Source organism: Rhinopithecus bieti, unplaced genomic scaffold, assembly GCF_001698545.2.
Source record: "Rhinopithecus bieti isolate Rb0 unplaced genomic scaffold, ASM169854v2 scaffold_26424, whole genome shotgun sequence".
Taxonomy (NCBI): domain Eukaryota; kingdom Metazoa; phylum Chordata; class Mammalia; order Primates; family Cercopithecidae; genus Rhinopithecus; species Rhinopithecus bieti.
In genome coordinates, this window is record NW_016811744.1 from 367,390 (window position 1) to 380,196 (window position 12,807).

The window sequence follows — 12,807 nt, forward strand, 5'->3', positions numbered from 1 at the left end:
TATTCACAAAACCTTTCTGTTTTTTACCTCTTAAGATGCTTGCTTGATAGGACTACCAGAAAATCTTTAGTCACACAGGATTTAACTTGAGAGTTGATTTCTATACATGATACTTGAGGTAAAGGTTGTTATGCCCCAAAATAAAATTGTGTGATCTAAGGTTACAAAGGGGTAAAACTAAGACATATGTCCCATTTCCATGGCACTTTCTCTTTTTTTTTTAGAGACGGAGCCTCGCTCTGTCACCCAGGCTGGAGTGCAGTGACCGGATCTCGGCTCACTGCAAGCCCCGCCTCCCGGGTTTACGCCATTCTCCTGCCTCAGCCTCCCGAGTAGCTGGGACTACAGGCGCCGCCACCTCGCCCGGCTAGTTTTTTGTATTTTTTAGTAGAGACAGGGTTTCACTGTGTTAGCCAGGATGGTCTCGATCTCCTGACCTCGGATCCACCCGTCTCGGCCTCCCAAAGTGCTGGGATTACAGGCTTGAGCCACTGCGCCCAGCCCGACATTTTATAATAATAATTGGGTTAGATCATCAAGAAGATATAACAGTCTTAAATTTGTGTGAATCTGGCCAGGCGCAGTGGCTCACACCTGTAATCCCAGCACTGTGGGAGGCTGAGGTGAGTGGATCACGAGGTCAGGAGGAGTTCAAGACCAGCGTGACCAACATGGTGAAACCTCATCTCTACTAAAAATACAAAAATTGGCCAGGCGTCATAGTGTGCACCTGTAATCTGTAATCCCAGCTACTCAGGAGGCTGAGGCAGGAGAATCACTTCAACCTGGGAGGCAGAGGTTGCAGTGAGCCAAGATTGCACCACTGCACTCCAGCCTGGGCAACAGAGCAAGACTCTGTCTCAAAAAAAAATTGTTTGGAACTAATAGCAGAGCTTCAATAAATGTGAAGCAAAGACCGAAAGGACAATTCAAAAAACTTGAAATTGTAGGCCGGGTGGGCTCACACCTGTAATCCCAGCACTTTGGGAGGCCGAGGTGGGCAGATCACGAGGTCAGGAGTTCAAGACCAGCCTGACCAACAGGGTGAAACCCCATCTCTACTAAAAATACAAAAATCAGCCAGGCATGATGGCACACACCTGTAATCCCAGCTACTCAGGAGGCTGAGGCAGGAGAATTGCTTAAACCCAGGAGGTGGAGGTTGCAGTGAACCAAGATCGTAGCACTGCACTCCAGCCTCAGTGACAGAGACTCCATCTAAAAAAAAAGAAAAAAAGAAAAGAAAAATTGAAAATTGTAGTGGAGATTTTAACATTCATCTCTCAGCAATTAATAGAAAAAACTAGACAAAAAAAATCAGTAAGTGCATAAAAAACCGGAGCAACACTACTAACCAACTTGACCTATTTAATGTTTATAGAACACTCCATAAATAGCTAAATGCACCTTTTAAGTGTGTAGAATATTTTTATGCTAGTTCATAAAATAAACATTGATAAACTTAAATAGATTGAAATTGTATACAGTATGTTGTCTTACCATAATTATAAATCAGTAACAGATATGTGGAAAACCCAAATATTTTGAAATTAAGTAACACACTTCTTTTGAAATTAAGTACACACTTTGACTCATGGGTCAAAGTAGTAATGGTAAAGGAAACAAGCATATTTTGAACTGAATAAAATAAAATATATGTCAAAAGCATTGAATCCAGTTAAAGTAGTGCTTTAGAGAGGAAAATTATAGCATTACATGCTTAATATAAGGAATAAAACATAAGAAAAGAAAAGTATAAGTTAAATTATTTTAGCTTCCACTTTAAGAAATTAGGGGGGAAACTAAAATAATAGAAAATGAAATAATAAAGATAATTTTGGAAATCAATTAAATAAAAGAGCTAGTTCTTTTTTCAGTTTATTTATTTATTTTTGAGATGAAGTCTTACTACGTTGCCTAGGCTGGTCACAAAATTCTGAGCTCAAGCAATCCTCCCACCTCAGCCTTTGGAGTAGCTGGGGATTACAGGCACTCAACACTGCACCCAGCTAAAAGAACTGGTTTTTTTAAAAGACCTGTAGGGTCCAGCCCTATGGGGCTTAGTGGGTGTTCTCCCTGTGTGCGGAGACAAGAGATTGTAATAAATAAAGACACAAGACAAAGAGATAAAGAGAAAGCAGCTGGGCTCGGGGGACCACTACCATCAAGATGCAGAGACCAGTAGTGGCCCCGAATGGCTGGGCTAGCTGACATTTACTGCATACAAGACAAGGGGGCAGGGTAAGGAGGGTGAATCTTCTAAGTGATTGACAAGGTGAAGCAAGTCACATGATCCTAGTACAGGGGGCCCTTCCTTCTTAGGTAACCGAAGCAGAGAAAAAAAGAGAAGGCAGCATACATCAGCATCTTCTATGCACTTATAAGAAAGATCAAAGACTTTAAGACTTTCACTATTTCTTCTACCGCTATCTACTACGAACTTCAAAGAGGAACCAGGAGTACGGGAGGAACATGAAAGTGGACAAGGACCATGACCATTGAAGCATAGCACCACAGGGAGGGATTTATGCCTCCAGATGACTGTGGGCAGGCCTGGATAATATCCAGCCTTCCAAAAAAAGCTGGTAGAGCAGAGTGTTCCCTGACTCCTCCAAGGAAAGGGAGACTCCCTTTCGCGGTCTGCTAAGTAACAGGTGCCTTCCCAGACACTGGCATTACCGCTTGACCAAGGAGCCCTCAAGCGACCCTCATGTGGGCATGACAGAAGGCTCACCTCTTGCCTTCAAGGTCACTTCTCACAATGTCCCTTGAGCACCTGACCCTATACCCATCGGTTATTCCTAGATTATATTAATAATGCAACAAAGAGTAATGTTAAAAGCTAATGATTAATAATGCTTATAATAATGATTGGTAATTGTCCATGATCATCTCTATATCTAATTTGTATTATGGTTATTCTCATTCTAACTATTTTCCTTATTATACTGAAACAGTTTGTGCTTTCAGTCTCTTGCCTCAGCACCTAGGTGATCCTCCACCCACAAGACCAATAAAATTGGTAAACCTTTAGCTAAACTGATCAGTCGAAAGAGACAGAGAACACAAATTACCAATATCAGGAATGAAAGAAGAGAAATCAGTAGAGATCAGTAGAGACATTAGAAGAAAAATAAGGAGTTCTGTTTCTGGTTACAACTGAGTACCTCCTGTTGGACCAATCTTCCCATAGATAAAAACTAAAAACTCTGGACCAAGTACAAAAAATAACTACCTGAAGATACTGGAGAACACCCTAAGAAGGTAGATACCAGAGGGAAGTTGATGCTGGGAAGAAAGGAATGGGACCCAGGGAGTTTCCCATTGTCATGGGTTTTCTGCTTGAGTACGGGGCCCAGTTGTTACTCTCAATCTTACTGGCTTCAAAAACCAGAAGACAGAGTTTGGGATACATAGCACATCTGGAAAGTGGGGGAAAATCCAAGAAAGGAAATCCCCCAAAAAGGAAAGAAGTCAGAGAGAAGGAAAACCAAACTATTTGTATGTATGAGCTGCCCACATTTCTGGCTGACACCTGAAACATACATGTGTCAAACATTTTGAGCCACCTAAGACTCAAAAACTGAAGGGAGGCCAGGCACAGTGGCTCACTCCTATAAACCTAGCACTTTGGTAGGCCAAGGCAGGAGGATTGCTTGGACCCAGGAGTTCAAGATCAGCTTAGGCAAGATAGCAGGACCTCATGTCTAAAAAAATAAAATTGTTTTTGAATAGCCAAGTATGGTGGCACACGCCCTCAGTCCCAGCTACAGATGTGAGGCTGAGGTGAGAGGATTGCTTGAGCCCAGGACTTCGAGGTTATAGTGAGCTATGATTGCACCATTGCATTCCAGCTAGAGCAACAGAGTGAGATAAGGAAGGAAGGAAGGAAGGAAGGAAGGAAGGAAGGAGGGAAGGAAGGAAGGAAGGAGGGAAGGAGGGAAGGAGGGAAGGAGGGAAGGAGGGAAGGAGGGAAGGAGGGAAGGAGGGAAGGAGGGAAGGAGGGAAGGAGGGAAGGAGGGAAGGAGGGAAGGAGGGAAGGAGGGAAGGAGGGAAGGAGGGAAGGAGGGAAGGAGGGAAGGAGGGAAGGAGGGAAGGAGGGAAGGAGGGAAGGAGGGAAGGAGGGAAGGAGGGAAGGAGGGAAGGAGGGAAGGAGGGAAGGAGGGAAGGAGGGAAGGAGGGAAGGAGGGAAGGAGGGAAGGAGGGAAGGAGGGAAGGAGGGAAGGAGGGAAGGAGGGAAGGAGGGAAGGAGGGAAGGAGGGAAGGAGGGAAGGAGGGAAGGAGGGAAGGAGGGAAGGAGGGAAGGAGGGAAGGAGGGAAGGAGGGAAGGAGGGAAGGAGGGAAGGAGGGAAGGAGGGAAGGAGGGAAGGAGGGAAGGAGGGAAGGAGGGAAGGAGGGAAGGAGGGAAGGAGGGAAGGAGGGAAGGAGGGAAGGAGGGAAGGAGGGAAGGAGGGAAGGAGGGAAGGAGGGAAGGAGGGAAGGAGGGAAGGAGGGAAGGAGGGAAGGAGGGAAGGAGGGAAGGAGGGAAGGAGGGAAGGAGGGAAGGAGGGAAGGAGGGAAGGAGGGAAGGAGGGAAGGAGGGAAGGAGGGAAGGAGGGAAGGAGGGAAGGAGGGAAGGAGGGAAGGAGGGAAGGAGGGAAGGAGGGAAGGAGGGAAGGAGGGAAGGAGGGAAGGAGGGAAGGAGGGAAGGAGGGAAGGAGGGAAGGAGGGAAGGAGGGAAGGAGGGAAGGAGGGAAGGAGGGAAGGAGGGAAGGAGGGAAGGAGGGAAGGAGGGAAGGAGGGAAGGAGGGAAGGAGGGAAGGAGGGAAGGAGGGAAGGAGGGAAGGAGGGAAGGAGGGAAGGAGGGAAGGAGGGAAGGAGGGAAGGAGGGAAGGAGGGAAGGAGGGAAGGAGGGAAGGAGGGAAGGAGGGAAGGAGGGAAGGAGGGAAGGAGGGAAGGAGGGAAGGAGGGAAGGAGGGAAGGAGGGAAGGAGGGAAGGAGGGAAGGAGGGAAGGAGGGAAGGAGGGAAGGAGGGAAGGAGGGAAGGAGGGAAGGAGGGAAGGAGGGAAGGAGGGAAGGAGGGAAGGAGGGAAGGAGGGAAGGAGGGAAGGAGGGAAGGAGGGAAGGAGGGAAGGAGGGAAGGAGGGAAGGAGGGAAGGAGGGAAGGAGGGAAGGAGGGAAGGAGGGAAGGAGGGAAGGAGGGAAGGAGGGAAGGAGGGAAGGAGGGAAGGAGGGAAGGAGGGAAGGAGGGAAGGAGGGAAGGAGGGAAGGAGGGAAGGAGGGAAGGAGGGAAGGAGGGAAGGAGGGAAGGAGGGAAGGAGGGAAGGAGGGAAGGAGGGAAGGAGGGAAGGAGGGAAGGAGGGAAGGAGGGAAGGAGGGAAGGAGGGAAGGAGGGAAGGAGGGAAGGAGGGAAGGAGGGAAGGAGGGAAGGAGGGAAGGAGGGAAGGAGGGAAGGAGGGAAGGAGGGAAGGAGGGAAGGAGGGAAGGAGGGAAGGAGGGAAGGAGGGAAGGAGGGAAGGAGGGAAGGAGGGAAGGAGGGAAGGAGGGAAGGAGGGAAGGAGGGAAGGAGGGAAGGAGGGAAGGAGGGAAGGAGGGAAGGAGGGAAGGAGGGAAGGAGGGAAGGAGGGAAGGAGGGAAGGAGGGAAGGAGGGAAGGAGGGAAGGAGGGAAGGAGGGAAGGAGGGAAGGAGGGAAGGAGGGAAGGAGGGAAGGAGGGAAGGAGGGAAGGAGGGAAGGAGGGAAGGAGGGAAGGAGGGAAGGAGGGAAGGAGGGAAGGAGGGAAGGAGGGAAGGAGGGAAGGAGGGAAGGAGGGAAGGAGGGAAGGAGGGAAGGAGGGAAGGAGGGAAGGAGGGAAGGAGGGAAGGAGGGAAGGAGGGAAGGAGGGAAGGAGGGAAGGAGGGAAGGAGGGAAGGAGGGAAGGAGGGAAGGAGGGAAGGAGGGAAGGAGGGAAGGAGGGAAGGAGGGAAGGAGGGAAGGAGGGAAGGAGGGAAGGAGGGAAGGAGGGAAGGAGGGAAGGAGGGAAGGAGGGAAGGAGGGAAGGAGGGAAGGAGGGAAGGAGGGAAGGAGGGAAGGAGGGAAGGAGGGAAGGAGGGAAGGAGGGAAGGAGGGAAGGAGGGAAGGAGGGAAGGAGGGAAGGAGGGAAGGAGGGAAGGAGGGAAGGAGGGAAGGAGGGAAGGAGGGAAGGAGGGAAGGAGGGAAGGAGGGAAGGAGGGAAGGAGGGAAGGAGGGAAGGAGGGAAGGAGGGAAGGAGGGAAGGAGGGAAGGAGGGAAGGAGGGAAGGAGGGAAGGAGGGAAGGAGGGAAGGAGGGAAGGAGGGAAGGAGGGAAGGAGGGAAGGAGGGAAGGAGGGAAGGAGGGAAGGAGGGAAGGAGGGAAGGAGGGAAGGAGGGAAGGAGGGAAGGAGGGAAGGAGGGAAGGAGGGAAGGAGGGAAGGAGGGAAGGAGGGAAGGAGGGAAGGAGGGAAGGAGGGAAGGAGGGAAGGAGGGAAGGAGGGAAGGAGGGAAGGAGGGAAGGAGGGAAGGAGGGAAGGAGGGAAGGAGGGAAGGAGGGAAGGAGGGAAGGAGGGAAGGAGGGAAGGAGGGAAGGAGGGAAGGAGGGAAGGAGGGAACCACCTCGGCCTCCCAAAGTGCTGAGATTACAGGCATGAGCCACTGCACAAGACTGGGTAATTTATTTTTATTTTTTATTTTTTTATTTTTTTTGAGACGGAGTCTTGCTCTGTCGCCCAGGCTGGAGTGCAGTGGCCGGATCTCAGCTCACTGCAAGCTCCGCCTCCCGGGTTCACGCCATTCTCCTGCCTCAGCCTCCCGAGTAGCTGGGACTACAGGCACCCGCCACCTCGCCCGGCTAGTTTTTTGTATTTTTTAGTAGAGATGGGGTTTCACCGTGTTAGCCAGGATGGTCTCGATCTCCTGACCTCGTGATCCACCCATCTCGGCCTCCCAAAGTGCTGGGATTACAGGCTTGAGCCACCGCGCCCGGCCAAGACTGGGTAATTTATAAGAAAATGGCTCACAGTTCTGCAGGCTATACAGGAAGCATAGTGCATCTGCTTCTGGGGAGTCTTCAGGGAGCTTTCAATCATGGCAGAAGGCAAAGGAGGAAGTTAGAGTCTTACACAGCAGGAGCAGGAGCAAGAGAGAGAGTTGGAGGGAGGTGCTACACCCTTTCGAACTACCAGATCTCTTGAGAACTCACTATCACGAGGACAGCACCAAGAGAATGGTGCTAAAACATTCATGAAGAATCCACCCCCATGATCCAATCACCTCCCACCACACCTCACATCCAATACTGAGGATTACAATTCACCATGAGATGACAAACTATACCACCATTCTACTGGATGCAAAATGGTATTTCATTGTGTTTTATATTTGCATTTCCTTGATAAGTACTGGTGTTGAGCATCTTTTCAAGTGCTTATATATATCTCCTTTGCAGAAATGCCTGTCTAGATCCTTAACCCCTTTTAAATTGGTTTCTTGGTCTTTTAAAAAAATGAGTTGCAATACTTCTTTGTATATTCTAGATACAAGTCCCTTATCAGATACATAATTTGCAAAAAAAAAAAAAAATTATGTTATTCTATGAGTTGTCTTTTACTTTCTTGATGGTGTTCTTTGAAGCACAAAAGATTACCAAAATTGATCACATTCTTTGTTATAAGAAAACTTATTTCCATAAAAGAAATAGAGAATGTTATTAAGAAACTACTCCCCAAAAGCACCAGGCCCAGATAGTTTCATAGAGAAAGTCCACTGAACTTTCAAAGACCAAATAGTTCCAATGTTTTCTACATTATTCTAGAACATTGAAAAGGAAGAAAAACTGAACTCCTTTCATAAAGCAAGTGTAACACTGATACCAAACCAGATAAAGTCAGTGCTAAGAAAGAAAACTACAGGTCAATGTCATGAATATTGATGCAGAAACATAAATATTAGCAAATGGAATCTAACAGCACATTAAGAAAACAAGACACCATGAATAAATGGATTTATTCCAGGATGCAACATTGGTCCAATATCAGGAGAAATTCACATGGTTCTTTCCATAAATGACGAAAAAGCCTTTGATAAATTTTCATACCTTTTCATGATTTAAACAAAGAAACCTCTTAAGAAAAAAGGAATTGAAGGAGACTTTCCTAATATGACAACGTTTACACACATACGTACATATACACACATTTTAGTTTTAAAGTCAATATCTTACTTAATGGGAAACACTAGAAGTATTTCCACCAGGATCAGAAACAAAGTAACTATTTTCACTACAATGTGACATTGTAAAGAGAAATCCAATCGGTCAGAAGAATGAGTAACATATAAGTAACACTTTTTTTTTTTTTTTTTAGGCAGGCTCTCACTCTGTCACCCAGGCTGGAGTGCAATGGTGCAATCTCGGCTCACTGCAACCTCTGCCTCCCAGGTTCAAGCGATTCTCGTGCCTCAGCCTCCCAAATAGCTGGAACTATAGGCGCACGTCACCATGACCAACTAATTTTTGTATTTTTCGGTAGAGATGGGGTTTCACCATGTTGGCCAGGCTGGTCTCGACCTCCTGGCCCCAAGTGATCTGCCAGTGTCAGCCTCCCAAAGTGCTGGGATTGCAGGTGTGAGCCACTGTGCCCAACCGTAACTATTTTTGTTTGCAGATGACATGATAGTAAAACCTGAAAACCCTCAGATAAACAATAATAAAAATAACTCAAGTAGTGACATGATTTATTAAAAATGCAGGCCATAAAGTTAATATATGATGATCATATATATGCCTTCATAGACACAGACATTAAACAGAGGACAAAAAGGTAGAGAAAACCCTATTTATGATAGCAACAAAAAAGATTAAATACTTGGATTGAATTTATCAAGAAATATGCAAAACCTACCTGAGAAGCATTTCAAAACACCCGTGAAAGATACAAATACAAATACAGACTAGAACACCACCACTAAAAAAAAAAAAAGGCCGGAGGGCCGGGCGCGGTGGCTCAAGCCTGTAATCCCAGCACTTTGGGAGGCCGAGACGGGCGGATCACGAGGTCAGGAGATCGAGACCATCCTGGCTAACACGGTGAAACCCCGTCTCTACTAAAAAATACAAAAAACTAGCCGGGCGAGGTGGCGGGCGCCTGTAGCCCCAGCTACTCGGGAGGCTGAGGCAGGAGAATGGCGTAAACCCGGGAGGCGGAGCTTGCAGTGAGCTGAGATCCGGCCACTGCACTCCAGCCTGGGCGACAGAGCAAGACTCCGTCTCAAAAAAAAAAAAACGTCAACATTATAAAGATGACAGTTCTCCCTAAGTTAATGTATAAATTCAGTGCAATCTAAAAGAAATTACCAACAAGCTATTTTAGAGCATTAGACAAGTCAATACTTAAGTTTATATAGAAAAGTTTATATGGAAAAGCAGAGATTCCAGAGTTGCCAGGAAAACAATGAAAAAGAAAAACTGTGAGGGTAGCCTTATTAGACATTAAAACATACTATAAAGCTGCTATAATTGAAACAATGATACAGACATATGAATAGATAAGTAGATAAGTGGAATATTATAGAAAGCCTAGAAATAGACCCAAGTACTGTACATACGGAAATTTAGATAGAAGCCATATCTCAAATCACTGAGGTAGACATTTTAGTAAATGATGCTGAGAAAACTAGGTAGCCACTTGGAAAAATGATAAAATCATATTCATACTTCACACCGTAAACACGAAGAAACTCCAAATGGATTAAAACTCTATATGTAAAAAATAAAACTATACAAGTAAGGGGGGGAAAAAAGACCATGGGTGAATTCCTATTACACTTTGGAGTAGGAAAACGTTTTCAAAACTATGACTTCAAATCTAGAAGCATTAAAAGATTGATAAATTTGGCCAGGCTCAGTGGCTCATGCCTGTAATCCCAGCACTTTGGGAGACTAAGGTAGGCAGATCATGATGTCAGGAGTTGGAGACCAGTCTGGCCAACATGGTGAAACTCCATCTCTACTAAAATTACAAAAAGTTAGCCAGGCGAGGTGCCAGGCACCTGTAATCCCAGCTACTCAGAAGGCTGAGGCAGGAGAATTGCTTGAACCTGGGAAGCAGAGGTTGTATTGAGCTGAGACCATGCCACTGCACTCCAGCCTAGGCAACAGAGCAAGACTCCATCTCAAAAACAAAACAAAACAAAACAAAATTGATAAATTTGACAGAAAATTAAATTTTAAAATTTTGCATGACAAAAGCACCATAAACAAAATCTGAAGACAACTTAGAAAATGTAAGAAAATATTCAATTTGCAATATATCTTGTGGCTGGGTACACAATGTATTATGTGGCTGGGTACAATACATCATGTGGGTACAGCCACATGATGTATTGTGGGGCACTTTGGGAGGCTCAGGAGGGAGGATCATTTAAGGCCAGGAGTCTAAGATCAGCCTAGGCAACATAGTGTGACCCCTTCTGTATAAAGAAAAGAATTAAAAATTATCCAGGCATGGTGACATGCACCTGTAGTCCCAAGGAGGCCAAGGCAGGAGGATCACTTCAATCCAGGAATTCGAGGCTGCAGTAAGCTCTGATCACATCACTGCACTCCAGCCTGGGTGACAAAGTAAGACGCTCTCTCTAAAATAAAATAAATATATCATGTAAAATGACTAATATCCCTAATTTACAAAGAAATCTTGTCAGTTGAGGGATAAAGAAACAAAATCCAATACAAACTTGGAAAAGACATGAACTGACAATTCACAATATAAAGGTCATGAAAATAGGAAAAGGTGCAAACTCATTCACTATAGAAAAATATAAGTGGCATAATAATTTACCCTTAGGCAAAAATGTTAAAGCATGACAATACATCTATTGGTGAGGCTGTAGGGAAATAAACCTCATTGCTGGTGAATTTTCAAATTTGTGCAACTCTTCTGAAAGGGAATTTTGGCCATGTCTAACAAAGCTAATAGGTACTTTTTGACACAGCCATCCTACTTCTGGGAATCTACTGTGAATATACAACTTTAAGCAATATGAAAATGTACATCCGGCCGGGCGCGGTGGCTCAAGCCTGTAATCCCAGCACTTTGGGAGGCCGAGACGGGTGGATCGCGAGGTCAGGGGATCGAGACCATCCTGGCTAACACCGTGAAACCCCATCTCTACTAAAAAATACAAAACCTAGCCGGGCGAGGTGGCGGGCGGGCGCCTGTAGTCCCAGCTACTCGGGAGGCTGAGGCAGGAGAATGGCATAAACCCGGGAGGTGGAGCTTGCAGTGAGCTGAGATCCAGCCACTGCACTCCAGCCTGGGCGATAGAGCGAGACTCCATCTCAAAAAAAAAAAAAAAAAGAAAATGTACATCCATGAGCATTGTTTTTAATGCATAGCATTGGAAATAACCTAAATTCCCATTTTATAGGAAATAGGGGAGGAACAGAGAAAAGGAAACAGAGATGGAAAGTAATCCTCTGAAAATACCAAGTTTTATGGTTATATTTTGGAACCAAATATATGTTATAATTTAAAACAAAAATTTTAATTAAAAGTACATTTAAATGTCAAACTCTAAAAACAAAGGAAAAATGAAACAAATGAGACTAATTCTACATGAAGTTAGGACCAGGTGCAGTGGCTAACGCCCGTAATCCCAGCACCTGGGGAAGCCAAGGTAAGCAGACTGCTGGAGGTCAGGAGCTCGAGACCAGCCTGGGCAACATGGCGAAACCCTGTCTCTACTAAAAATACAAAAATTAGCCCAGCGTGGTGGTATGCACCTGTAGTCCCAACTACTCAGAAGGCTGAGGCAGGAGGATTACTGGAATCTGGGAGGCGGAGGTTACAGTGAGTCAAGATCATGCCACTGCACTCCTGCCTGGGTTACAGAGTGAGACTCTGTCTCAAAAAAAAAAGGTAGTGGTATAAACACTTGGAGAAAGATTATCATGACTTTATGGTTTTTTTCCTTTTCTTTTTTTTTTTTTTTTTTTTTTTTTTTTGAGACAGAGTCTCACTCTGTCACCTAGGCTGGAGTACAATGGTTCAAGCTCAACTCACTGCAACTTCCGCCTCCCAGGTTCAAGGAATTCTCCTGCCTCAGCCTCTCGAGTAGCTGGGACTACAGGCGCCCACCACCATGCCTGGCTTTTTTTTTATTTTGTTTTGTTTTGTATTTTAGTAGAGACAGGGTTTCACCATGTTGCCCAGGCTGGTCTCAAACTCCTGAGCTCAGGCAATCCGCCCACCTTGGCCTCCCAAAATGCTAGGATTACAGGTGTGAGCCACCACGCCCGGGTTTTTTTGTTTGTTTTTGTTTTTGTTTTTTTGAGATACAGTCGCACTCTGTCACCCAGGCTGGGAATGGAGCGGCTCAATCTTGGCTCACTGCAACCTCCACCTCCCAGGTTCAAGCGATTCTTATGCCTCAGCCTCCCAAGCAGCTGGGATTACAGGCCAAGTGCCACCACGCCTGGCTAATTTTTTATTTTTAGTAGAGACAGGGTTTCACCATGTTGACCAGGCTGGTCTCGAACTCCTGACCTCAAGTGATCCACCTGCCTTAGCCTCCCAAAGTGCTGGGATTGCAGGTGGCGTGAGCTACTGCACCCGGCCATGATTATCATGACTTTAAAGCACTGTATTTTAACTATACATCTCATGACAAAAATATCTGCAAATAAATTATAAATTGAATTCAGTACGTTTCTATTTGGAGTAATATTATTATTTTGATGTTATTATAATAGTTCATATATTTAATGTATATGTGTGTATTAGGATAAAAGACAAAAAATAATTATATAAGTGTTGCTGTGAGCCAATATTTTCACAA